Source organism: Dasypus novemcinctus, chromosome 17 (genome assembly GCF_030445035.2).
Source record: "Dasypus novemcinctus isolate mDasNov1 chromosome 17, mDasNov1.1.hap2, whole genome shotgun sequence".
NCBI classification, from domain to species: Eukaryota; Metazoa; Chordata; class Mammalia; order Cingulata; family Dasypodidae; genus Dasypus; species Dasypus novemcinctus.
In genome coordinates this window covers 65,122,400-65,147,736 of record NC_080689.1, presented here as the reverse complement: position 1 = coordinate 65,147,736, position 25,337 = coordinate 65,122,400, and the positions used below count along the sequence as shown (strand labels likewise).

The 25,337-nt window shown below is 44.2% G+C and overlaps 1 long non-coding RNA gene across 1 annotated transcript; it reads right to left on the bottom strand.

Moving 5' to 3' along the window:
- Positions 1-211: 211 nt before the first annotated feature.
- LOC131273867 (uncharacterized) lies at positions 212-4,993 on the bottom strand. Its single transcript, XR_009181036.1, has 3 exons — positions 4,345-4,993; positions 858-983; positions 212-342 (listed from the first exon to the last, which is right to left on the bottom strand). It is a non-coding gene; the product is annotated as an uncharacterized lncRNA (long non-coding RNA).
- Between the last annotated feature and the right edge of the window lie 20,344 nt (positions 4,994-25,337).

Sequence of the window (25,337 nt, the reverse complement as noted above, 5' to 3'; positions counted from 1 at the left end):
CCCCGCGGACCCCATCTCCTGGCTGCCTATGGCTGACATTTACGGAGTGTGGCCCAAGCACCTGACGTGTGTTGATTCTTTTACTCCTATTGACACCTTGTGCAGTGACAGGGTCATGAGCTATACCCAACAGACGAGGAAACAGATGATGAGAGAATCAGAGCGACTCGGGAACAGAGAACAGCACACTTACACAGCTCGTCAGTGAAAGCAGCAGCTCTCAACATCCAGTTTGTTTTAGCCTCTATCAGCTGGTCAAACTGTTACTGCCAGCAGAAAGCACCCTGAGTGGTGGAGAAGGTTCCTCTCGTGGGCTGGGATGAGCTGGACTCGGCGCTGGCCCTGGGAATGGGGAGAGGACTGGAGATACCTTCAGGAGGAAGACTCAGCCAGCCTCAGGGCCCTCCTGGGTGTGAGGTGAGGGAGCAGACGAGGAAAGGGCAACCCCTGAGGATGTGTGGTGTTGTGGCAAGAGAGGAAAGAAGCCGGTCTCAGGAGGAAGAGGAGTGTGCTTCGGGCCATGTGGAGTGGGGGCTCCTTTGGAGCTGCCAGCTGGCACCAGGGGTCCAGCGGGCCATTGGATATGCTCACGTGACCATGTGGCTGGGAGCTGTTGACCCAGTCAGGGGGGCTCCAGGGGGTGGTCAGATACACTGGCCCAGGCGCTGGGTGAGAAGGACAAGGAGAGGGGACTGATGATGGGGCTCAAAAAGCAGTCGGCATTCAAGGGGTCATTGAAGAGGGGTGGGGGCCAAAGCTGAGTACTGGGGAGTATCCAAGAGTCAGGGAAGAGAGGAGGCCAAAGGAGGAAGGAGCTGCGGAGGGTCAGGAAAGACGAGACAAGACGGGAGGGGCACCTGAGAGGCCACTGGCCACTGCAGAGCAGATCGAGGGGGGATCTGGGAGGGGTGGGGTCTGAGGCCGAGGCTGGCTGGGAAGGGAGGGTGAGGAGGGACTCAGTGTAGACGGTTCTCTTCAGATGCCTGAAAGAAAGGAGAAGGTTTTTTTTAATTTTTTAAATTTTTATTAGAGCAGTTGTAAGTTTACAGAAAAATCATGTATAAAAAGCAGAGTCCCCATATACACCCTATTATTAGCCCCTTGCAATAGTGTGTACATTTGTTAGAATTCATGAAAGGACATTTTTATAATTTGTACTCTTCATTATACTCAATCACTTACAAAGGGATTCACTGTGCTGTATGGTCCTATTTTTTTAAATTTTATTTCAGTAACCTAAAATTTCCCCTTTTAACCACGTTCACATATACAATTCAGTGGTGGTAACTACATTCACAGTGTTGTGCTACCATCACCACCATCCACTCCTAGAACTTTACAATCAACCCAAATAGAAATATGTACAATTTAAGCATTAACTCCCATTCTCCACCCCCACCCAGGCCCCTGGTAACCTATATTCTGATTTTATGAGTTTCCTTATTATAATTATTTCATATCAGTGAGATCATACAGTATTTGTCCTTTTGTGTCTGGCTTATTTCATTTAACATGATACTGTCAAGGTTCATCCATGTTGTCACATATATCAGAACTTCATTCCTTTTTTGTGCCTAATAATCTGCCATTGTATGAATAGACCACATTTTATTTATCCATTCATCATTGGACGAGCACTTGGGTTGCTTCCACCTTCTGGCAATTGTGAATAATGCTGCCGTGAACACTGGTGTGCAAATACCTGTTCAAGTCTCTGCTTTTAATTCAATCCCACCTAGAAACGGGCCTGCCAGATCACATGGTATTTCTATGCTAACTTTCTGCAGAACCGCCAAATAGTGGGAGGTTTTAAGGCAGACTAGAGGGTCTCTGGGAGGAGAGGACGCTTTAGAAGGGGGAGTTTTGAATGTGTTTCCAGGCTGGGAGGAAGGAGTCAGGAGTAGAGGGGAGGCGGAGGGGGAGGAGAGGTAAAGTGTAACTGCCAGGCCCAGGCCCAAGGCCACTGCGAGCGGCTGCCCACTGGGAGGACCAACCGCTCGCCCTGCCCCGTGGGAGACGGGAGCTGGGGCAGGGAGTCTGGCTCCAGCCCCATTTCTTTTTTTTAAATTTAAAAAAAATTTCTCTCCCCTCCCCCCCCGCCCCAGTTGTGTGCTTTCTCTGTCCATTTGCTGTGTGTTCTTCTGTGTCCGCTTGTATTCTTGTCAGCAGCACCGAGAATCTGTTTTTTTAAAGATTTATTTATTTATTTCTCTCCCCTCCCCCCCACCCCAGTTGTCTGTTCTCTGTGTCTATTTGCTGCGTCTTCTTTGTCTGCTTCTGTTGTCAGCCGCTCAGGAATCTGTGTTTCTTTTTGCTGCGTCATCTTGTTGTGTCATTTCTCTGTGTGGGTGGCACCATTCTTAGGCAGGCTGCACTTTCTTTGGCGCTGGGCGTCTCTCCTTACGGGGTGCACTCACTGTGCGTGGGGCTCCCTTACGCGGGGACACCCCTGCATGGCAGGGCACTCCTTGCGCGCATCAGCACTGAGCGTGGGTCAGCTGCACAGGGGTCAAGGAGGCCCGGGGTTTGAACTGCAGACCTCACATGTGGTAGACGGACACCCTAACTTCTGGGCCAAGTCTGCTTCCCATCTGTGTTTCTTTTTGTTGCATCATTTTGTTGTATCAGCTCTCTGTGTGTGCGGCGCCATTCCTGGGCAGGCTGCACTTTCTTTCGCCCTGGGTGGCTCCCCTAAGAGGGCACACTCCTTGCACGTGGGGCTCTCCAACGCAGGGGACACCCCTGTATGGCACGTGCTCCTTGCGCGCATCAGCACTGCTCATGGGCCAGCTGCACACGGGTCAAGGAGGCCCGGGGTTTGAACTGCAGGCCTCCCATGTGGTAGGAGGATGCTCTATCCATTGACCCAAGTCTGCTTCCCTAGCCCCATTTCTTTTTGAGTTGGGTGTGGTCGGCTGCTGTGTAGAGAGCAGCATGGGCGTGAGGTTGTGGTCAGGGAGGGGACGGCAGCACTTCCTGTGCATGACCTGGTCCTTCTCACCTCCTCTGAGCACCTTCCTTTGTCCTCCTCTTCCTCTTCTTCCTGTCCTCCTGGGCTTCAGGGGCTGGTGGGAGCCAGCCAGGCCCTAGGGTGCTGGCAGCTAAAGGACCCTGGATATAGAGCCCAGAGCTGCCGAGGACACAGAGGCACTTGAAAGGCTGCTTCCTGCAGGCATCTGTCCCAGGTTGGTGGGAGCTGGTGGTTTCCCACACACCTTAGACTTGCCAAGCGGCCACCTCCTGGTTGACCTGTCCTGCTTCCCAGGCTCTGTCCTGGCTGCCTTCGCTCATCACGTTTCTTAATGGATCTTGCTCCTCACTTGGAAGCAGGTGAGTGTCTGTCCATGACGATGGCTCCTTCCCTAAGACCAGTGCCTTCTGGATGTGGCTCATTTCTCCTTCTTCCCCGGGGTGCACTGGGCGGGAGGTGGGGCTGGAGAGGCGCAAGCAGCCAGCCTCTGGGGGGTTTATGGGCCTCCAGGGGAAGCCCGTCAGGAGGTAAGACCAGAGGGGAGACTGCAGGCAGGTGAGGCAGACCTCCTGGGCTGCGGGGTCCTGAGTCCTGCCTTCTACCTTCACAGCCTGAACCCCACTCCTCTGCAGCTGTCCTTGCCTGGGAGAAGATGCCTCCCTGGGGCTCTGGCTGCTCGGACTTCCCTGAGCGGGGCATAGCCGCAGGCCAGCCACTTCCTGGGGGAGGCCAGGCTGATCGCCCTGCTCTGGCACTGCTGGCCTCTCCTGCCTCCTCATCCCAGTCCACCAATGGTAGGACCACGTGCAGAAAGAATTCTGCGGTGATATCCATCTTGGTGTCAGACTGCTTGGGTTCCTGGGTTCAAATCCTAGCTCTGCTTGGTGCTAGGACAACCACGGGCATGCTTTCCAACCTCTCTAAACTGTAGTTTTCCAAGTATAAAATGAGGCTAATAATTGCACAGAGCACATGGGGTTGTTCTAAGGATTTAAATGAAATTATCCACGCGCCAGGCACATTGGAAATCTGCATAGATGGTCAGCTATATAGTTTCAGCACTTGGTGCCCCTGGCAGAGGCAGCCCCTGCCTCCTGTGTGCTCAGGCCTCCTCCATCCTGGGGCTATTGAGAGCAGACACACAGGAGACAGCCCATCCCCGGGTTCTCCCCTCTCCGAGGGTGGAATGTGCATGTGTACAAGTGGAGATGATCCATGAAGCAGACCCTGGAATTCACTCCCCTCATTTGCTGAATCCCAAATGGAAACAAATAGAAATGCTCTTTATAAACAAAGACAGAGCCTTAAAAAGAGAACAAGCCAATGATCTGGTCTGCACTGGAATTGAAGCCCTGGGTTTCCTGATGACTTACTTTTTCTCTAAACAGAGCCGCTCCTTCCCGTCCCCCAGGTCTGACTTTGCCTTCGGCGCTGGATGCCGTGGCCTGGCTGCGCTCTCTCTCCCGCAGCCGGCCACGCGCCGGGACGCTCCAGTTGTGGGAAACTCTTCCATCGACCAGCAGCTTCTCTCGTCATGCCAACCCACCGCGAGGGGAGACAGCCGATCCCTTGCCCGTTGTGGGGACTGAGTTTAGCAGACGTGTCCCCCCAGACCCAGGCCATGTGAGCCTGGGGGCAGGTGTGTGGGGTCAGAGCAGGGCGAGGCTCCGGGACCTCTGTGAAGTGTTGCTGTTGACCCATGTGGCCAACTTCTCAGGGGCTTTAGGATTCCCATGCCCACCCTCGGGGTCCATGGTCTCAGACACAGAGGCCTTCTTGGAAAAGAAATGCCATCTCTTTCTTCCGACCTTACTCAGGCTCCTGAATCTAATTTTCCAATCCTGGTCTTGGCACCACCTTTCTCCCATCCTTGCAGGCCACCCATGGGTCACCTCTGCCTATTCCCCAGCCCCTCTCCAATCCAACGGTCCCAAGGCCTCTGTCGGCCACCTTCACGGCAAGTGCCACATGTCCCTGCCCCCTTTCTCACTGGCCAAACTTGGCTCAAGCCCTCCCCCTCTTGTGAAGACAACTGCAGTACGTTCTCAGTCGGTGATCCACTAGACCCATGAACATTGCTTGGGCCATACCATGGGCCAGACACTTTGCAGTATGGGGATGCTATGTCAATAAGCCATGGCCCTGCCCTTGGGGCACACTGGATCAGTCCCGCCATTCCTTCCCTGCCTCCCACCTCTGCTCACTCTGTCAGCTCCCTTCCCCAAAGAGCTCAGCCAAGGGCCTGTCTCTACCTGCTCCCTGTATTCAAGGGTGAAAATCAAGGTCTTTGGTAGGATGTTTGAGGCTCTTCTGGATCTTTCTAATTTTAGTGCCTAATTCTTGCCTCCTCTTAGCCTACCAGCCTTTCGAGCTCCACTCATCCTCCTCCGACCTTGTGCCTCCCCAGCACCTCCAGATACCGTGCATCTCACTGCTCTGGGATCTGCCCCTGTGCAGGCCTTAGGCCTTAGCCATGATTCTCAACGCGGGGGCTCCTTTCACCACAGGCATCAGAAGCTCCTGGGGAACTTGTTAGAGAGGCAGACTGCAGCCCCCCACAGCTGCCCCCAGGCCGCAGAGTAAGGCCTTCTGGGGTAGAGAGCCTGCTCTTTAGCCAGATGCCCGGGGAGGGGGGTGGCGGTTCTGGCTCTTGCTGACTTTGAGGAGCCCTGAGGAACGCTGGGGAAACTGCCTCTATCATCCCCCCCACCACACACCCCTCCCAGTGAGGGGCTGGAGGAAAACCAGGCTCCACGTCAGGGTACTCCGTTCAGCGGTGAACACGGAGGGGCCGCTCACAGGGGCAAACAAATGCCACAAACCCGTTTCCGTCACTAAAAGGTGCTTGTGGGGCAGGAAAGATGGGCCAGAGGTCTCTGGGGTGGGGCCTCGTGCTGGGGACCCCTACCATCGGGAAGCCCCCCAACCTGAAAAGGACACAGTCCCCTCCCTGGGGGTGTGAGCACTGACAGCCAGGCCCACGCTGGAGCACTGGCCTCCGCATCACTTTTCCCTGAAAGGTGACAAGCTCGAGGCCTCAGGAAGGAGGGCAGGGATACCTGCCCAGCTCGGCAGCCAGGCCAGCTGCACCCCCACCCCCACCCCGATTCCTGGGGTACCCAGGTAAAAAGAGGCTTCCGCGCTGCCTTCTGTTCCTCCGTGCTGCAGGGGGCTGGGCTGACAGGGAGGAGGTGGAGCTGGGGAAGGGGCCCTGGCCCAGTGGGGCTGACCCTAGGGCCCGCTGGCCTCCTGGCCTCCCACCGGCTTCTAACCTCCAGTGCCTCCAGTAGCCCAGGCCCATGGGCCACCAGTCGGGGCAGCCCCTCTGCCCCAAGGGCTGGCTTTCTCTAATCCTGTTGTCAGCACTCTGTCAGGGCCAGGACCGCAGGGGTTACCGGCAGCATTCAGAGCAGTAGAAAAAGAACAATGCATGAGTCAGAGTCCAAGCTTCTGTTGTGGGTTCTAATTTTGGGCCATTGTTCCATTCCTTTGCCTTTCCCAGAATTCTATCGGGTGGGGGCAGGTCAGCTTGCCAAGACGGAGACCAAGAAGGGTGGGGGAGGCAGGCAAGACTGGAGCCCTGCGTCCAGGTGCTGGGTTGGCTCGGGGCGCTGAAGAAAGATGCCCCATAAGAGGGTATCCGCTGCCCTCCAGAGAGAGGCCTGAGGGCCAGGAAAGCGGTCGGGCTCTGACCCTTGCAGCCCCTCTGATTACTCAGCTCTGTCATTTGAGCTACAGCGAGTAAGGTCTGGAAACCCTGTAAGCTCTGACTCACTCGGGCTCGCAGGGGAGTGAAAAGCCCCAAAAACCTCAGACGCAGAGGCCCAGGAGCGGGCGTGGGCGCGCGGGTGCGCATGCTCACGTGCTTGGTGCTGCCGCCGCGCCCGCTCCTCTCTGCCCCTTCCCTAAGTGACCTGCGACTGCCCCGCTCAGCGACTGGTCCAGGCACGAGGGCGGGTCTAGGGACACTAGTGTTAGAAAGAAAAGCTTGTCGCGCAATTTAGGTTTATAGAGCAATTCATGAATGGGCAGCGTCCCATTCAGCAAGTAGAAGTGAGCTCTGGGCAGGGGGTGGAAAGGAAAGCTCCCATAGGGCCAACGCGGAAGCAAACGAGGGAATGTGTTGATTGGATGACATTAAGTTTCATTTACATAGGGGCGGGGTTTACAAAGTGGGGAGCAGATATACACTGATGAGTGGGGTATTCTTGTCCATTCTGAAAGCTCTCTCTACTGGCCGAGAACTGGTTATCACCAGGTGTGGCAAGTGTTGCTGATCTGAAGTTACGAAAGACCCCTGCGGGTCAATTGTTTTTGTCTTCTGGAAAATCTTTTTTTTGGAAAGGGGTCCCTCCCAGGAAGGCTCCATTCTGGAGGCCATTTCATTTTGCTTTGCCCTTTGGGTCATTTTTCCAATGATCTCATTGGAAACTTGACCAAAAACACCCCGGTTACCACCACTGATTTCTTTTTCTTGTCAGGTGACCATGTAGGTTTGATCAGTTGTTCAGCTGCATTTTTCCTTTTCCTTTTTCCTGCTCGTTTTCTTTCTTGATTGCAGTAAGGTTCCTTGGGGGAGCCGTTCAATTACATTTAAGACCCTTGGTATGGAGTTACTTATTCAGTTGAGTAGATTATGGGCATGACCCTCCTCCAAGTCAGAGTGGCTGTTGTTTTTATTTTTGGTCTTGCTCCACTAGAGACAGTCCCACTTCTAGCTCATTTTCCTTGTGATTAGCTATCTTAAGAGCAACCGTCTGTCTTGGAGGTGATAAGGAATTTAAGAAGAATCATGAAACGTATTTCACACACTACAAAAAATAAAAACATATAGACTGATAATCACGATTAAAAGCATAAATCCAAAGCATACTTGTTTTTCTCCATATTCCATTAAACCAGAACCTAGGTCTGTCCATTGAAATGGTTGAGCCTGATGGATATCATGAAGCATCTTAACTTGGTTCTTTCAAAAGTGAAAAGACTTATTCTTTAAAATAATAAAAGGTGGTAAGGTCAATATAAAGCACAGGAGATTATCCTGGTAAAACACAGAACCTTTGCTTTTTAGGCAGATTACTCAGATGGTTTAAAAAAAAAAAGCTTTTATAACCACCTACTACCAGCAGACCAACAATCCATGACAACTTTGTCATTTTAACAGAGAGAAAACCAAATTCTAGTTTTGTATGAAAATCATAAGAAAACTCTTCGAAATCTTATAAACCTATCAAATCTTAGACAACCTTGACCATTACAAATAAAATTCCTTTTCTATAAACCTACATTTTATACCCATCCAGGTTTGGTCTAACACATTCCTGTTTCTCATTCTGCAACAACTGATTACTTTAGGAAAAAGCTACTCTCACTTTCTTTAACAGAAACACATCCAGTATATCTGACATACTTAAGTTACCAAAAAGAGCTTGGAATCTGTCTTCAAGCAAACATCCTACAAAACACAACTACTCTTGAAATAAAATTTCTCAGAATAATAACTCAGTTTGGTTAAATCATGTTAAACATCCAGTAGATATAATGCTAGCTTATTTGATCAGTTATCCAGTAAAAATTTAGGAAGAACATACCCAAGTAGAATAAAATTATATGCTTGTATTGTACTTAACAATTGACAGCTCAGAAGACATAGCCGTTTTTATTTACTAACAATATTTAACCAGTCTTGTTTGTAAAGATTTGTCTAAATGATGTGAACTTGAATTTTAAAAAATAGACATTTGGATTTAATTTTTGGAATGTTCTTCCCCCTTCCCCCTCGGAAATCTTACAAGTTTAGTTTCCTTAATTTCTGGGACTTTAGGAGTATTACCTTACACATAAACTTATTTAGCCTTAAGCCAATTGAATAGAGCTCTTTTAAGGAATTTTCTAAGTTAATTTGGTAATACTGTTTAGAGGTAGGAAAATACCATACATCAAATACATCAAACATACAGACAGACACAATAGAGAACTTATAGCTTCAATTTTGAAATGTTTAACCATAAGTCAGACATAAAAACACAGTAAACATAGAAATACAAAACTCACTAGTTTATATATTTTAGAGTCTTGCAATTTCTTAGTAGACTTGAAGTACCAGTTAAAATAGGCATCCCATTTGGCCTATTTTGGGGTGGAGTTCTTTATCTCCGAAATTAGTAAGTTTGTATAACTGGAACTTTCCCCTTAATGGCCATTGCAAATCTAAGTTGTCCTTAGTGACATTTTGCCATTTTGTTAAAAGGCACAGCTTCTTGCACCATAATATTTGACCGTGTAATATGTCAGGGTGTCAGAGGGTGGAGAATAACAGTGTTTAGAGTTTGAGGAAAACATCTTTATCTTGTCACTTCTTACCTTGCACACAGAAAAAAAGAAACCAGCAGTAGCAAAAATGAAACATGGCCTGCACCAAATGGCTAGGGACTTGGGCTCAAATTTTGAGACTTCCTTGTCAACCAGATTGACCTGCCAACATTTGGGCTAAAAGCTAGTGAGATCAGAGAGCTCAAACACAGAGAGTGAAGCTTGGATTTGAGAAGGTCTCACCCACGACCCTTGGAGATGGTGGGAGGAGAGAGAACTCAAAGGGTCCGGTGGGCCCCATCCCCCATCTTTCTCGTGGTCTCTAGGTCTTTAGCAGGCACCTTTGGATTCCATCCTTATTGCCAAAACGATGAAAAGAAAACTTTTTTAGGATCTCATGGCTTAATTGAGTGATTCATGAATCAAGCAGCATCCAATTTAGAAGGCAGAAGGGAGCTCTACCAAGAGTGGAAAGGGGGAGCGTGTGTAGGGTGAATGTGGAAGAAAGCAAGCAAATGTCCTGATTTTGACATTGTTTCCCTTTATGTGTGTGGGGGGTCTTAGAAAGTGGGGAGCGGATACACGGCGATTAGAATTGTGTGTTTGTCCATGCTGATAAGCTCTCTCTCCTGGACCAAAACTGGTTTTTCACCAGGTGTTGCTTATCTGCAGTTCTGTAGGCTGCATTCCATTTTCTCAGAAAGCCCCTCCAGGTCAATTGTTTTTGTCTTCTGGAAAATCCTTTTTCGGAAAGGGGCCTCTCCCAGCAATGCCCAATGTAGGTGGCCGTTTTATTTTACTTAACACTAGGCTAGGTCATCCCTGCCAGAAATCTAACAGAAAGGCACTGACTCCTTTCTTCTGGGGTCTCAACCATCAGCCTTGATCACTGAAAGGTGGGAAGGATTGTGTGTGGAGTCTGACTGCCTGTATTTGGTTCTTACATGTTTCTGGAAGGTTCTTCAGAGCCCATGTTCCCACAGTGCAGAACATGGTGTGGGATTCATCGCTCCTTTCATTGTGACACCCGTATGCACGCACACACACGCGCATGCAGTGATAATGTAGGTTCAGCTCCCTCCCTGAATTGTGAATAACAATGATTTTGCCTGAAAACCAGTTTTGAGCTGGCATGTGAATCGCCTCACCTCACCTTTTCCTCCCTCACTTCCTCAGAGGTGGTATCTCAGGTGACTTTGGTGGAAGGAACAGAGGTGAGAATCCGAGGGCCAAGGCATCCTGGCTCTACCCTCAGACTGGTTTTGTGGCCCTGGGAAGTTTCTGGTTTTCTTTGGCCTTGGATTTCTCACGTGCAGGAGACTTGCCCATCCTTCTTTCCTCTTCAGAGACCTCTGGAAGGCAGAAGAGTTCTGAGTGGAGCTGCAGGGCTTGTATTGTACTTACATGGTAAATACAAGAGCATGGTCCCGGAGGTTTGCCTGGGAGACTTGAGATGGCACTTCTTGCTTGACTTGGGCAGCGGGCTCCCAGGGTGTAGGGGTGCCTCTTCACTGCTCTGCTTCCCAGAATGCTTCCTTCCCAGAGTGCTCAAACTCCCCACCGTTCATACCATCACCGAGGGATGCTTCATTGGCCCAAAGCCTTCCATACTCCTCTACTCCTGCCTTCTATACCCCATCATTCTTTCATCAACTTAGGGTTCACCCCTACCCCTCAATTCAGACCCTCTCTTGCTTTCTTCATTATCTTTCCCTCAAAATCAGAAACATTTGCTCTCTATCATGCTCCACAAATGTTGGCACAAACCATCTCTCCATTTCCTCTCTTCCACAAGGTCTTTTTGCATTTATCCCCATCCTGAATGTGTTGTTTCAGTTATCTATTGCTCTGTAACTAAGTGCCCCCAAACTTTAGAGACTTAAAAAAACATCCATTTTATTACATCTCAGAATTATATGGGTTGGGAATTTGGACAGGCTCATCTGGACAATTCTTTTGCTCTTCGTGATGCCTATTCAGGCCACTTTCAGTGGTGCTCAGCTGGTGGCAAGGGTGCTCTGGAGGCTCTAAGATGGTTTTACTCATGTGCCTGGTGCTCTCAGCTGACTTCCCCCAGAGTGTTGCAGGAGGCCTGGATGGAAGCTGCAAGGCTAGGCTCATTCGGAACTGTCACCCAGAGCACCTACAGGCAGGTAGTCTGTCCAGTGTGGTGGTCTCAAGGGTAGGCATGTTGGTTCACAGCCCCAGCTGAGCCAGACCCTTCAAGATGAGGGAATCAGATGCAGCTCTCCATGGGAGGACTAGCAAGGACTCAAGCCATCTTTGATTTAGCTAGCCCTCTTTCAAGGCCTCTCACTTTGCCACTGCAGATGTGTTGATACTTTGTAATTCTTTTCTAGGTCCTTGGTGGCCTTGCTCTCCCAGCTAGGCTGTGCACTCTCTTAGCAGGGAGGAGAAGGTCTTTTTCAGGTGCTGTGGGCAGATGCTATACCCAGCAGACACTTCACATAACAGGAAAGGCCCCAAGAACTAGGATGGGGGTTTCTTAGGTCAAGCATCATGCTTGATGACAGACAGGCTGTCCTCAGGCAACAGGTACAAGCAGCGGATGGAGAAATCCCAGCACATCAGGGAGCAGGAATGTAGGGCCTCAGGCCGGCAAGCGAGAGCTACCTGGTTCCAGTGGGCAGGAAGCATGCTATCTTGCGAATGGTAGTTCCCTGTCTGAAGCTTCTGCTTTCCCACCAACTTCGGTAACATAGGATTGTATGTCACAAAGTGTCATCGGTTTGGGGGTCACCATGATTGGGAGAAGTTACTGCATCTCTGTGAACTTCCGGTTTCTTTTCTTTAAGATAGAGTAAGTAGCACCTACATCATGGTGCTATTGCAGAGATTAAATGAGATAATGAAAGTTAGCAGCTGCCATTATGGGCAGTATTGTCCTCAATCATTAGGGCCCAACCTGAAGGAGAGGGAAAGAAGACTAGCAATTTCAGAGAGAAACACCATTACTGAAAACATACAAAGGGAAAAGGACTCATGGCAATTTATGTGGTTGCAGTACCAGTCAGCATACTAAGGGCCTTCACAAACCGAAGAGGGTGACCATTATTCCATATGGCTGTTGTCCTTACAAGCAAAAGAAATTGGACATGGAAGAAGCCACGGGGAACAGCCAGAAGCTGGAAGTCAATGGAAACCAGAAGAGAAAGGAGAAGATGCCAACATGTGCACTGTTATGTGACAGAAAAGCCACAGGATTGCTGGCAGCCAGCCCCAGAATGCCACTGACTATGGGGAGAAAGCATGGCCTTGCTGACACCTCAACTTTGGACTTCTCCATCCTCAAAACCATGAGCCAATAAATTCCCATTGTTTGAGCCAACCATTACATGGTATTAGTTTTAGCAGCTCAGAGACTAAGATAAAAACAACAGCATTTATTTGTGTAAAGGCTAACAAAATAAAAAACAAAAAATGTTATCAGTGTTGATAAAACAAAAAAGAACACACAAAATGTCATGAATAAGAAGTAGCTCAAAATTTGAGAAATTCCTCTTTTTATTGCTGACAAAGACAGTGATAAACAATTGGAAATTGCAATAAAAATGCCATTTACAAGAACATTGAAACTTTAAAATAATGAAGGATAATTAAATAATGTGCAAGGTATGTACACTCAAAATTATAAAATATTGCTGAGAGAAGTTAAACATAATTGAAAAGAACAGAGACACATGCTATGTTCATGAATTGGAAGCCTCAATAATGTTAGGATTTCAAATGTTTCCCAAATTATGTATAGACTCAATATAATCTAAATAAAAATCCCAGCAGGGATTTGAATAAAGAAAACATTTTACATGTTGTTATACCTTTTTAAAAAAAAAGATTTACTTATTTGTTTATTTCTCTCCCCCTCACCCTCCTGGTGTCTGCTCTCTGTGTCCATTTGCTGTGTGTTCTGTGTCTGCTTGTATTCTCATTAGGTGAATCTGGGAACTGATCCTGGGACCTTCCGGAGTGGGAGACAGGCATTCATTCTCTTGCACCACCTCAGCAACCTGATCTGCTGCATCTCTTATTGTCTCTCCTCTGTGTCTCTTTTTGTTGCATCATCTTGCTGCACCAACTCTCTGCATGGGCCAACACTCCTGTGTGGGGCAGTACTCTGTGCAGGCCAGCGCTCATCACAGACCAGCACTTCACATGGGCCAGCTCACCACATGGGCCAGCTTGCCTTCACCAGGAGGCCCTGGGTATCGAACCTTGGGCCTTCTATATGGTAGATGAGAGCTCAATTGCTTGAGCCACATCTGCTTCCCTAAACCATTTTAAAAACTTCTTTCTTTCCTCCTGCCTTTTTTTGCTCACAAATGGTATTAAAATAGCTTGCTCAGTCAAAGAAGAGAGAGTAAACTAGGGTAAAAGTTTTAACAGTACAGAACTTGCCATTATTTCTTTGCCTTGATTCTGTTTGTGTCCTAAGATGCAAAAGAAGTCAGTGACTTTTAACTGGTAATTAGAACTTAATTGCAAAATGTACAGTTAGGTTTTTTGAATTATGAAATTTCTTCATAAATTTTTGGCTGCTCAAAAACAAAACAAAACAAAACAAAAAACCCCAGCGGTTTCAAATTGGGGCAAGTTGATTCCAAAATTTATTTGGAAATGCAGACAATCTAGAATGGCCAAGACAATTTTTGAAAAATGCATGGTTGGAGGACTTAAACTATCTGACTTCATGACTGTAAAGCTATGAAATCAAGAGTGTGGTGTTGGTTTGAGAACAGAAACACAGATCAATGGGCCATATATGGTCAGTTAATTCTTGACAAAGGTGCCAAGATAATCCAGTGGGAATGAGATACTCTTTTCAATACATGGACCTTGAACAATTGAATATCTACAGGCTACAAAATGAACCTTGATCCTTACGTCACACCATAAAATATTAACATGGAATGGAAAATAGACCTAAAGGTAAGACCTAAAACTATAAAAACTGTAAAACTTCAAGGAGAAAACATAAAAGAAAATCCCTGTCACACTGGATTTCTTAAATAGGACACAAAAAATGCAAAGTGTAAAAGAAGCAAATTATTATACTGGACTTCAACAAGATTAAAAATTTTGCTTTTTGAAAGACACTGTTAAGAAATTGAAAATAGGGGAAGTGGATGCTGCTCAAGTGATTGGGTTCATGTCTACCATATGGGAGATCCAGGGTTCAATTCCAGGGACCTCCTGGTGAAGGCAAGCTAGCCTCAGCTGAGTGCTGGCCTGCGCAGGAGTGCTGGCCTATACATGAGTGCTGGCCCACATGGAAGCTGGCCCAAGCAGAGAGCTGGCGCAGCAAGATGATGCAACAAAAAGAGATGCAGAGGAGAGACAATAAGTGGTGTGAGAGATTGATCACCTCTCTCCTACTCCAGAAGGTCCGAGGATTGGTTCCTGGTGCTGCCTCAAGAGAAGACAAGCAGACACAGGAGAACACACAGCAAATGGACACAGAGAGCAGACACCAAGGTGGGGGAAGGGATGGAATAAACAAATAAATCTTACAAAAACAAAAACAAATTGAAAATACACACCATAGTCTGGGAGAAAATATTTGCCAACATATCTGATCTATAAAGGAATCTTACAACCTACTAATAAGAAGGCAAACAACTGATTGAAAAATGGCAAAAGATTTGAATAAACACTTCACCAAAGAAGATATATGCACGACAATAAAGCACATGAAAAGATGTTTACCCACTAAATGGACTGGGGGAGAGTGTAAACTACAATGTAAACTATAATCCATGCAGTGCAGCAGGGCTCTGAATGTGCCGTGCTGATGATGATTTGGTGCACGGCACCAAATGCAATGAATGTGCCGTGATGATGAAAGAGCTTGATGATGTGGGAGGAGTGGGGTCTTGGGGTGTGGGGTATATGGGAACCTCTTTTATTTTTTAATGTAATATTTTTTGTGATCTATGTATCTTTAAAAAAAAAAGACAATTTAAAAGATAAAAAAAAAAAGATGTCTAGCATCATTAGTGATCAGTATATGTGAATTAAAACCACAATGAGATCTACTATGCACATGCTCTAATGGCTAGAGTTAAAACAAAAAAGTATCATGCCAAATTTATTGGTAAGGATGTGAACCAACTGGAACTCTCATTAAGTTGCTGATAGGAAGGCAAAATGCTAAGCCACTTAGGACACACTTTGACAATTTCTTATAGATTTCAATACCTATCCCAACAATCCCATTCCTGGGTACTTATCCAAAAGAAACGATCTGTCTACACAAAGACTTGTACACAATGGCTCAGCTTTGTTTGCAATAGTCCTTGTATTAGTTTCCTAGGGCTCCTGTAACAAATAACCACAGGGTTAGTAATGGCTTAAACGATTAATATCAAAAGTGTATTTGCTCACAGTTCTGGAGGCCCAAAGTCCAAAATCAGTGTCTCTGGGCTGAAATCAAGGTGTCAGCAGGGCTGCACTCCCTCTGGAGGCTTTAGGAAGAGGAGAGAGCTTGCCTTGCCTCTTCCAGTGGCTGGAGCTTCTGGCATTGGCTGTGGGCGCACAGCAGCATCTCTCTCTGATCCCTTCCTACCTGGCCTTCTGTGTGTGTGTGTGTGTGTGTGTGTGTGTGTGTGTGTGGTGTGTCACATCTGCCTCTGCCCCCCAAGCATTTAAGGTTCACCCTGATAATCCAGGATAATCTCCTCTTCTCAAATCCTTAATTTAGACACTATTTCCATACAAAGTAATATTTACAGGTTGCAGGGATTAGAGCATGACCATCTTTGGGGGGTATTGTATCTTTTTTTGGGAGGGTGCATTTTTCAGCCTACCACAGATCCAAACTGGAAATAATCCAAATGTTTATCTGCCGGTGAGGGGATAAACAAATTTTAGGATATCCATACAATAGAATACTACTCAGAAATAAATAGGAACAAATTACTGACTGTGCGTGGTGAATCTTAAAAAGCATTCTGATGAACAAAGAAAAAAAAGACTTAAAAGGCGAATTCTGTCTGATTTCATTCATATGAAATTCTAGAAAAGACATCTATTTTGACAGGAAACAGACCAGTGTTTGCCTGGGGCAGAGATGGGAAGAGGGTATTGAGTGCCAAGAGGCATGAGAGAAATTTTTGGCTTGGCAGAAATTATATTTTTGGTGGAGGTTACTTGAATGCATTTATTTGTTAATGCATTGAACTGCACTCTAAAAATGAATGCGTTTTGAACGTAAATTATTCTTAAATAAGGGCCAATTTTATATAGTAAAAGATCCCAAGGCTAAGGCATTTGAAAGGCTAAGTGAATTGGTTGAATGTTAAGGAAAATATAAATAGAGTAAAAATGAAATAGACGTCTGAATACCAATAAACATGGAATAAATCTAAAAATTTGTGAAGTCTGACCCTTTCTCCACTGCCTCCAAATTACACCATAGATCCATAAGGTAGGTGGGTTTGTAGGTGATTTATTTCACATCGGTAAGCAAATTAAATTGCTCTAGTGTATAGCTAAAGAAGAAAAAGTTTTCAATTCATTTACAAAAACTTGATAAAACAGTACAAAACAGAAAACTACTGAATAATAATATGCTTATGGATACATATGCAAAAATACCCAGTAAAACACTAGCAAATCAAAGGCACTCATATATGAAAAGAACACACCCTGCTAAAGTAGGGCTCACTCCAGAAATGCAAGATAAATTTGAGGAACTTATTTTACAGAGATCACTGAACTTTAGACATTTCCTGCCCCACCTCTCCCTCTCTGATTCCCCAGGGCTAGTGAATAGTATTCCAGGGAGGTCTCCTCAGAGTCCCGCTACCTTCTGAGGTGCAAAGGGTGAATGAAGCTCAGTTCCAAAGAGGTGTTTTGTGGTGTGACAAGGATTTCCTGACTGGGCTCTCCACCCAAGGACTCTTCTATCGCTGCCCTCTGAGCTCACTGGGACTTACACAGACATGGCTCTGGCCTCCCACTTGCACTGAATGGAAGAGAAGTCACTATCCCCAGGGAGAAAATGAACTCAGGTCAAAATAAGACATTTTAGAATCATAGCAATTTCAAACAAACAAACCAAACCAAACCAAAACAAGCAAGCAAGCAAGCAAGCAAACAAACAAAAAACCCATATAACCAGAGTACAGATTCTGTAAGAAGGAGACAAAACAATTTAAAATTAGAGTAATAAGCTAAAAGAGATAAGGGAAGGCATTAGCAATATATGAAACAAAAACAAGAAATACAAACATATAAAAAATCAAGCTGAAATATTAGGTATCAAAAATATAGTGGTTAAAAAATAGGGGCAATGGGCTAAATAGCACACTGGATCTAGCTGGGGGATGAGTAAGTGACCTGGTAGACTAGGTTAAGATCATCTTTCTTAAGGAAGAAGAAAAGGACAAGGAGATAGAAAACGTAAAAGAAAAGTCAAGGCACGTGGAAGATAATAAGTAGGAGTGCTAACATCTGGATAATAGGAGTTACAGAAAGAGAGAAAAATGAAAAATGGAGAGGAGGACATATTTGAAGAAATAATGGTGATCAATTTTCCAGAGTTAGGGGAAAGGAAATGGGAATTGGAGGAATAGGAGAAAGGAGAAGGGAAGAAAAAAAGAGAAAAGAATGGAGAAGGAATGAAAGAGAAGAAGTTTTAGACAGAAAAAGGCTGTAGAGAATAGATAGGGAAAGTGAAATAGGAATTTGAAATTTAAGAATAGCAAAGTTTAAGAACATTTTAGGGAAACGGACTTTGGCCCAGTGGTTAGGGCGTCCGTCTGCCACACGGGAGGTCTGCAGTTCAAGCCCCGGGCCTCCTTGACCTGTGTGGAGCTGGCCCATGCGCAGTGCTGATGCTCACAAGGAGTGCCCTGACACAGGTGTCCCCCGCGCCACGCGCAAGGAGTGCACCCATAAGGAGAGCCGCCCAGCGCGAAGGAGGGAGCAGCCTGCCGAGGAATGGCGCCGCCCACACTTCCCGTGCCGCTGACGACAACAGAAGCGGACAAAGAAACAAGACGCAGCAAACAGACACCAAGAACAGACAACCGGGGAAGGGGAGGGGAATTAAATAAATCTAAAAAAAAAAAAAGAACATTTTAAAAACTTCCAGAAAGACTAATTCACACACAAAGGAACAAGATTCAGGTTGACTCGAATTTTTCCAACAAGCGCTAAGATGAAGGAAATCAATAGAGTACTACTTTTTAAATATTAGAAGGAAAGAAGTTAGACCCTAGAATTTTATATTTTGCCAACACATCATTAAAATAAGAGGCATTAGTCTAGAAAGGTTCAGAAGATCTGTCATCAAAAGTTCCATGTTGAAAACTGTTTTGGAAAAAGTATGTAAAGAAGAGACAGAGACCCAGGATTTGGCTACCATACTGACTAGCACAAATTAGATCCCTGTTATTCTAAGGGTGGTGTTTCGGTCAGCATCAGCATCACCTGGGAGTTGTTAGAAATGAAGACTCTCAGCCCTTCCTACCCAAACCCTCAGCCCCAGCCCCACCCCAAACACACAGAATCAGAGTCTGCATTTTACAAGAGCCCAGGTGCTTTGACAGTTTGAGCAGCTCTGGCCTAGAGAATTTCAACGTGAGTGGAATTGGAATGGAGGGAAGACTAAGACAATGTGATGAAGTGCTAAATTCTCAACAAATTAGAGGGGAAAGGGATGAAAAGAAACACACAAAAAGTAGGCCAACTGAACAAGTAAGATGATAGAAAATAGTCCAAATATATATAACTAATTATAACAAAAGTGAATGGATATTTTAACTCCCAAGTTAAAAGGCAAAGATTGACAGATTGGATTTAACAATCCTGCAATATGTTATTTATAAGACACATTTACAGCTAACACAAGCAAGGTTTATCATAAAAGGAAGGGAAGAAATATATCTGCAATTAATAATTTGGAGCCAAATGCTGTAGCTATATTAAAATATCAAATAAAATTGACTTTTAGATAAAAGGCATTGTGAGGAATCTATAAAGCACTGCATAATTAATGATAAAAGTTTCATTTACCAAAGAAATGTAGCAATTTTAAATATATATGCATTGAATAAAAGAGCCTCAAAATAGATAAAGCAAAAATTGATAAACAACAGAGAGGAGATAAAACCACCACTGTAGTGGGAGATTTCTCTTATCTCATTTATAACAGGAAAGACTAAAAGACTCGAATAACACAAATCACAAGGTTGACCTAATGTGCATTTATAAAGTTTTGCATTCCACAATTAGAAAGTACACATATTTCTAAGGCACCCCAGAAATGTTCACAATTTCAGAAACTAGGTATGACACAGACCAAGAGCTTTGACTACAACACACTTTATTTAGAAGTTAATATCGAAAAAATAAAATATGGAAGTGGACGTGGCTCAACGGATAGACTGTCCACCTACCATATGGAGGGTCCAGGGTTCAATGATACCCAGGGCCTCCTGACCCGTGTGGTAAGCTGGCCCATGTGCAGTGCTGCTGTGCACAAGGAGTGTCGTGCCACACAGGGGCGCCCCCGCATAGGGGTACTCCATGTTCAAGGCGTGCACCCCGCAAGGAGAGCCACCCTGTATGAAAAAAGCACAGCCTAACCAAGAGTGGTGCCACACACAGAGAGAGCTGATGCAGCAAGATGACACAACAAAAAAGAGACCCAGTTTCCCAGTGCCACCTGACAATGCAAGTGGATTTAGAAGAACACACAGCAAATGGACTGAGAGCACAAACAACGGTGGGGACGGGGAGGGGGGGAAGGGGAGAGAAAGAAATAAAATAAGTCTAAAATAAAATAATAAACTCCATCTATTTAGAGATTTGAAAACACTGATACTTAATGAGTGGATCAAGAATTCAAATGAAAATTAACACTAAATATCAGAGCTTGTGACACTTTACAAAGAATATATTCCTTTGAATATGTATATGAGAAAAGAAGACAATCTCAAAGTCAATGAACTAAGTATCTGGCTTAATAAGGTAGGAAAAAGATAATAGAATAAACTGGAAGAAAAAAGAAGCAGATTAAAAATAAGAATGAAAACCATTAAATAGGAAAAAAGATACAATAAAGAATATCAACATAGCTGAAATTTGGTTCTTGAATAAATTAACAAGATAGACAAACCTCTGCCAAGACTAACCAAAAGAAGAAAAGGTAAATATAAACACATTTTATGAATAAAAAGGGGGATGTAACTTCATGTAGACATTTAAAGATAAGGGGATACTATCAGCAACTATAGGCCAACAATTTTGAAAACATAGATGAAACAGGCAAATCCCTAGAAAACTACCATCTAAAGCACTTCCTGAAAAGGAAATAAGCAGTGATTTAAAATCATCCAACAAAGAAAGGATCATTCCCAAATGGTTTTACATGTGAGTTCTACAACATTTTCAAAGACCTCACCATCCCCATTTTATACAATTCTTCCAGATGGTAGAAAAGGAAGGAACATAACTTACTCTGTAAGGTCTGCACTACTCTGATATAAAATCCAGATGGAGATACATCAAGGAAGAAAGTAAGGGAGGAAGAGAGGGAGGGAACTATAGATGACAGACTACAGGTGCATTTCACATGAGAGTATTAATGCAAATATCCTAAGCAAAATGTTATCAAGTAGAGTCCAACAGAATCCCACAGTGTTTAAAAAAGAGTAACACAGCATGTCTAAGTTGGGTTTTCCCTAGGTGAGCAAGGATGGTTTAATATGAGAAAAACCATAAACATTAACAAACTAAAAGACGAAAAAAAATCACAGTCATCCCAAAGGTGCCAAAGAAGTCATCTGATTAAACTCCTTTATAATAACTATGTAATAAATTGAGATTGGAATGGAAAGTTATGAACTTCATAGAGAGTAGCTATTTGAAATCTAGAGCAAACAGCATCCAAAATGGGGAAATTATTTTGTTCACAATCAGTAACACAAGGATGCCAACAATACATCACTATCAGTCATTTTATCGGATGTTCTAGTCGATACGATAAGATGAGAAATAGAAATTAGAGGCATACTATTAGAATAAAAAAGTAGAACCACCATTATTTGTAGATGATCATATTTTTACATTAAAAACACCAAAAGGGACAGAAAAGGCATGTGTAGAGAAGTCACATCTGAGTCCAACTCCATCACACTCAGGAGCACAAATTCCAAAGTAGGGCCCACTGGCAAGGCACTGAACTCTGGAGCCATCTGCCATGACTGCAGAACCTGGGTGTCTCTGTAGCCCTCAGGAGCACCACTACCTGGAGTTGTATCTACTTTGGCTGTCTCTGAGACCCTGCTGAGATGTGCATAAGCGCAACCCCTCTGATGACCTTCCAACTCATTTTGAATTCTCTTAGCCATATAAACTCATTTTTCTTTACTGTTTCCCCCTTTTATTCAAGGTCTTTTTCTAGTTTCATCACCAGCTGGTGCTTGGTAGTAATCCCTTGGCTCCAGGGAGGCTCATTCCCAGGAGTCATGTCCCACACTGGGGGGAAGGTAATGCATTTATATGCTGAGTTTGGCTTCGAAGGTGGCCACGTTTGAGCAACATGGAGGTACGTCTCTGGAGGTAACTCTTAGGCACCCTGCAACACTAAGCCAAGTTGAAATTTCAAGTGCAAATTGTTCACAAGCATAGTTATCAGTATCAAGTGCCCATTATTGGACCATCCTTCTTCACAGGTCATTGTTCTTGCACTTGGGGCATTGTTGCTGTTCCATTGGGGAATGTGACAGTGCTCCCCAGGATGGGAACCCGGCACTCCCTCAGTTGTTGTGTGAATCTCTATCCACTGTGTCAATACCCAATGAACATCTGAACATATCTATATACCCTATATGCATGCCCAGGTGAACTCCTTCCCATGCATCCCCCATCAATGACACCCCACACAATGCTCCTCCCCTGCCACAGTTGAATCCCTCTATGATCCAAAACTTCTATTGATTGAACATGTGGTTGGCACTGGCGTTTGGTATATGCCCAGGAGACTTGGATCTCTGGACTGTCCATGTGTCAGCTGGGCCCTGAGCCTCAGCGGTGTTGCAGCACCTACTCTCCAGTTCATTGGACTTACCCAGGTCAGCTGACAGGGAGGTGAGGATGTACAACCACCACACCATGGAACCAAGAGAGTCTGCAGCTGTGGGCAACAGCCATGTGGGATCGAAGCTCCCTCTTAATTGAGAGGTGGAGTGGGCATCACCATCCCAGGGTCCTCAGGATGGAGGAATAAAATATGGATTAGAGTGGACTTACTGTATTCTACTATAGAATTATTGTGACTCTAGCAATGGAAGAAATTATATAATTGATGTGGAGACAGTGGCCACAGAAGTTGCTGAAGGCAGGGAGAGGGAAAAGGAGGTGTGATATGGGGACATTTTAGGGACTTGGAGTCATTCGGAATGATAACGCAGGGACAGATACATGACATTATATATCCTGCCATGACCCACTGAATCGACTGGGAGAGAAGGTAAACTATAATGTAAACTATAATTCATGCTTTGTAGCAGTGCTCCAAAATGTATTCATCAAATGCAATGAATGTTCCACACTAATGAAAGGAGTTGTTGATGTGGGAAAAGTGGGGGGTATGGAGAGTGGGGTATATAGGAACCTTCTATATTTTTAATGTAACATTTTGTGTGATCTATGTATCTTTAAAAAATAAATATAAAATATAATTTTTAAAAAACACCAAAAATCTGTACACATTTTAGAAATAATAGAGTCTAGTAAAATAAGTGAATATAACATGAATAAACGTACCAAGTGCATTTCTATATAGCAACAGCAAACTAGAAAACACAATTAAAGACACTATTTACGATATTATCAGAGAATGTCAAAAACCTAGGTGTAAACCTAACTATTGTTGTACAAGACCTCTAGAGGGAATATTATTGAATTTTATTAAAAGAATTAAAAAACATGTATACATATCTAGAAAGACGCCATTTTTCCAGGATAAGAAAAAATATATAGTGAAGCTGTCAGTTCTCCCTAAATTAATTCATAGATTCAGTTCAATTCCAACAACAATTTTCGTTCTTTAGTGCAAATTAAAACCCAAGAATCACTGGCCAGCCAGAATGCCACTGACCTCGGGAAATCAATAATAACGCAGAAATCAACCACCTTGATTTGGACTTCTGACCTCTGAAACCTCAAGGAAATCTTCAAGAACCTTTATGGCTGTGTTTACCACCATAGATAGCTATATACCCACATTTAAAAGTAAGTCCCAGGGACTGCTAAGGATGACCTTTCAATCTGCTCCATCTCTTGGAAGTTCAAGGAATGTTCCTGCTTTGAAAGGTCTTCATTCCTTTTTGTGTTTCCCAGAACATCTTGACTAGAACAACCATGGTGCCTTAATGACTGCCCCCCTTTTAAAAAATCTTTCCTAAAATGAAAAGGACACCAAAGGAAATATGAAAAAGTGAAGACTGTGGGAGATTGAACTGTTAAGTGTTTCCATAGGAACATAGGATTATAAGAGACACAGCAGAAGGCAGAAGGGGTAGCTTGACTTCTTAGATAGCCTCCTCCATCCCCTTCTCCTGCAAAGAAATAAATAGTTCTGGAAGGAAAAGGCAGAAGTGTATGGTAGAAAAAGCACTGCAGCAGCAGCAGTATATTATGTGGCCTTGGCGCTGGTCTTGGCTTGATTGCTAAAGATTTACTTCTATTCAGTCCAAGTTGATTTATTTCACTGACACATATTCCTTGACCTGTAGAGTGAGATGATTGGCTTCAGTAATTCCTCAAACCCATTCTAGTTTCATGATTCCATAACTCTATTTGTATTTTTCTGAGAATATATAACTTCTTTATAAGTCTCTATAAGTCACATTAGCTATTGCAAGCGTTTAAATAAATTATGAAAAGCAATGCTAATTTAGGCATAGCTCTTTCAAAACATTATATAATAAAAGGGATAAAATAGACAAGGGAAAAAAGTAGGAAGACAAGGTAGAACTTGAGAAAATATATTTGCAATATCTACAACTTATTGTGGATTAGTATCAAGAATATTTAAAGGGTGGAGCAGGTGGAGCTCGTGGTTGAGCATGTGTTTCACATGTATGAGGTCCCAGGTTCAACTTCCTGTACCTCCTAAAAAAAAATAAGAAAATAATATTTAAAGAATCTCTACAGATTAATAAGAAAAGTACATATAACCCAATAGAAAATTATCCAAAGATACATTTTGCAGAAAAGAAAACACATATCAACTATAACTAGATGATTAGTGATCAGGGAATTACAAATTAAGACAAAAGTGAGATAAGATTTTATAGCTGAATTAGCAAAACTTTAGAAGTCTAACAATACCAAAAGTTGGCGAGGATGTAGCTGCAGAGGAGCTCTTTTTTATACATTGCTAGTGGGAATGTAAGTAGATTGGTATAACAACTGCAGAAACAGTTCGGCATGACTTTCAAAATTTTATCATACTTTTGAGTCAGCAATTCTACTTAGGTATACACCCAAGAGAAATTCTTACACATGTAAACAGGAAGCTTGTATAAGAATTTCATATCCTCAAAAAAAAAAAGAAAGAATGGTCATAGCCGTGCTGGTCACAACAGCAAAAAGCTGGAAATCCAACTGCCAGTCAGTGGAAGAGTGGAGGATAAACTGTGATATTCACATGATGAAGTACCCTACCCCCCCCAAACCAAGTGAAATAAAATGATATAGAACAACATAATGAATCTAAGTAATATATTAATAATTATCTTAGTAATACAAAGTTTAAAATATACAGCTCCAAAATTGCATTCATTAGCATGATACTATTTTTATAAACATTTATAAAGTTAAAAATAAACAAAATAAAAATATGCACACATGCACACATATGTATATACACACACAATAAAACTATAGAAAAAGGAAAGCAAGAAAATGATGAAAGCTTGAACTTGCACTCTCTTGCAACATGGCAGCCACAGCGTAGTTGGACTTATTACATGGAGGCTCAGGTGTCTAAGACTGAGTGTACTGAAAGGTCCAGGTAGAA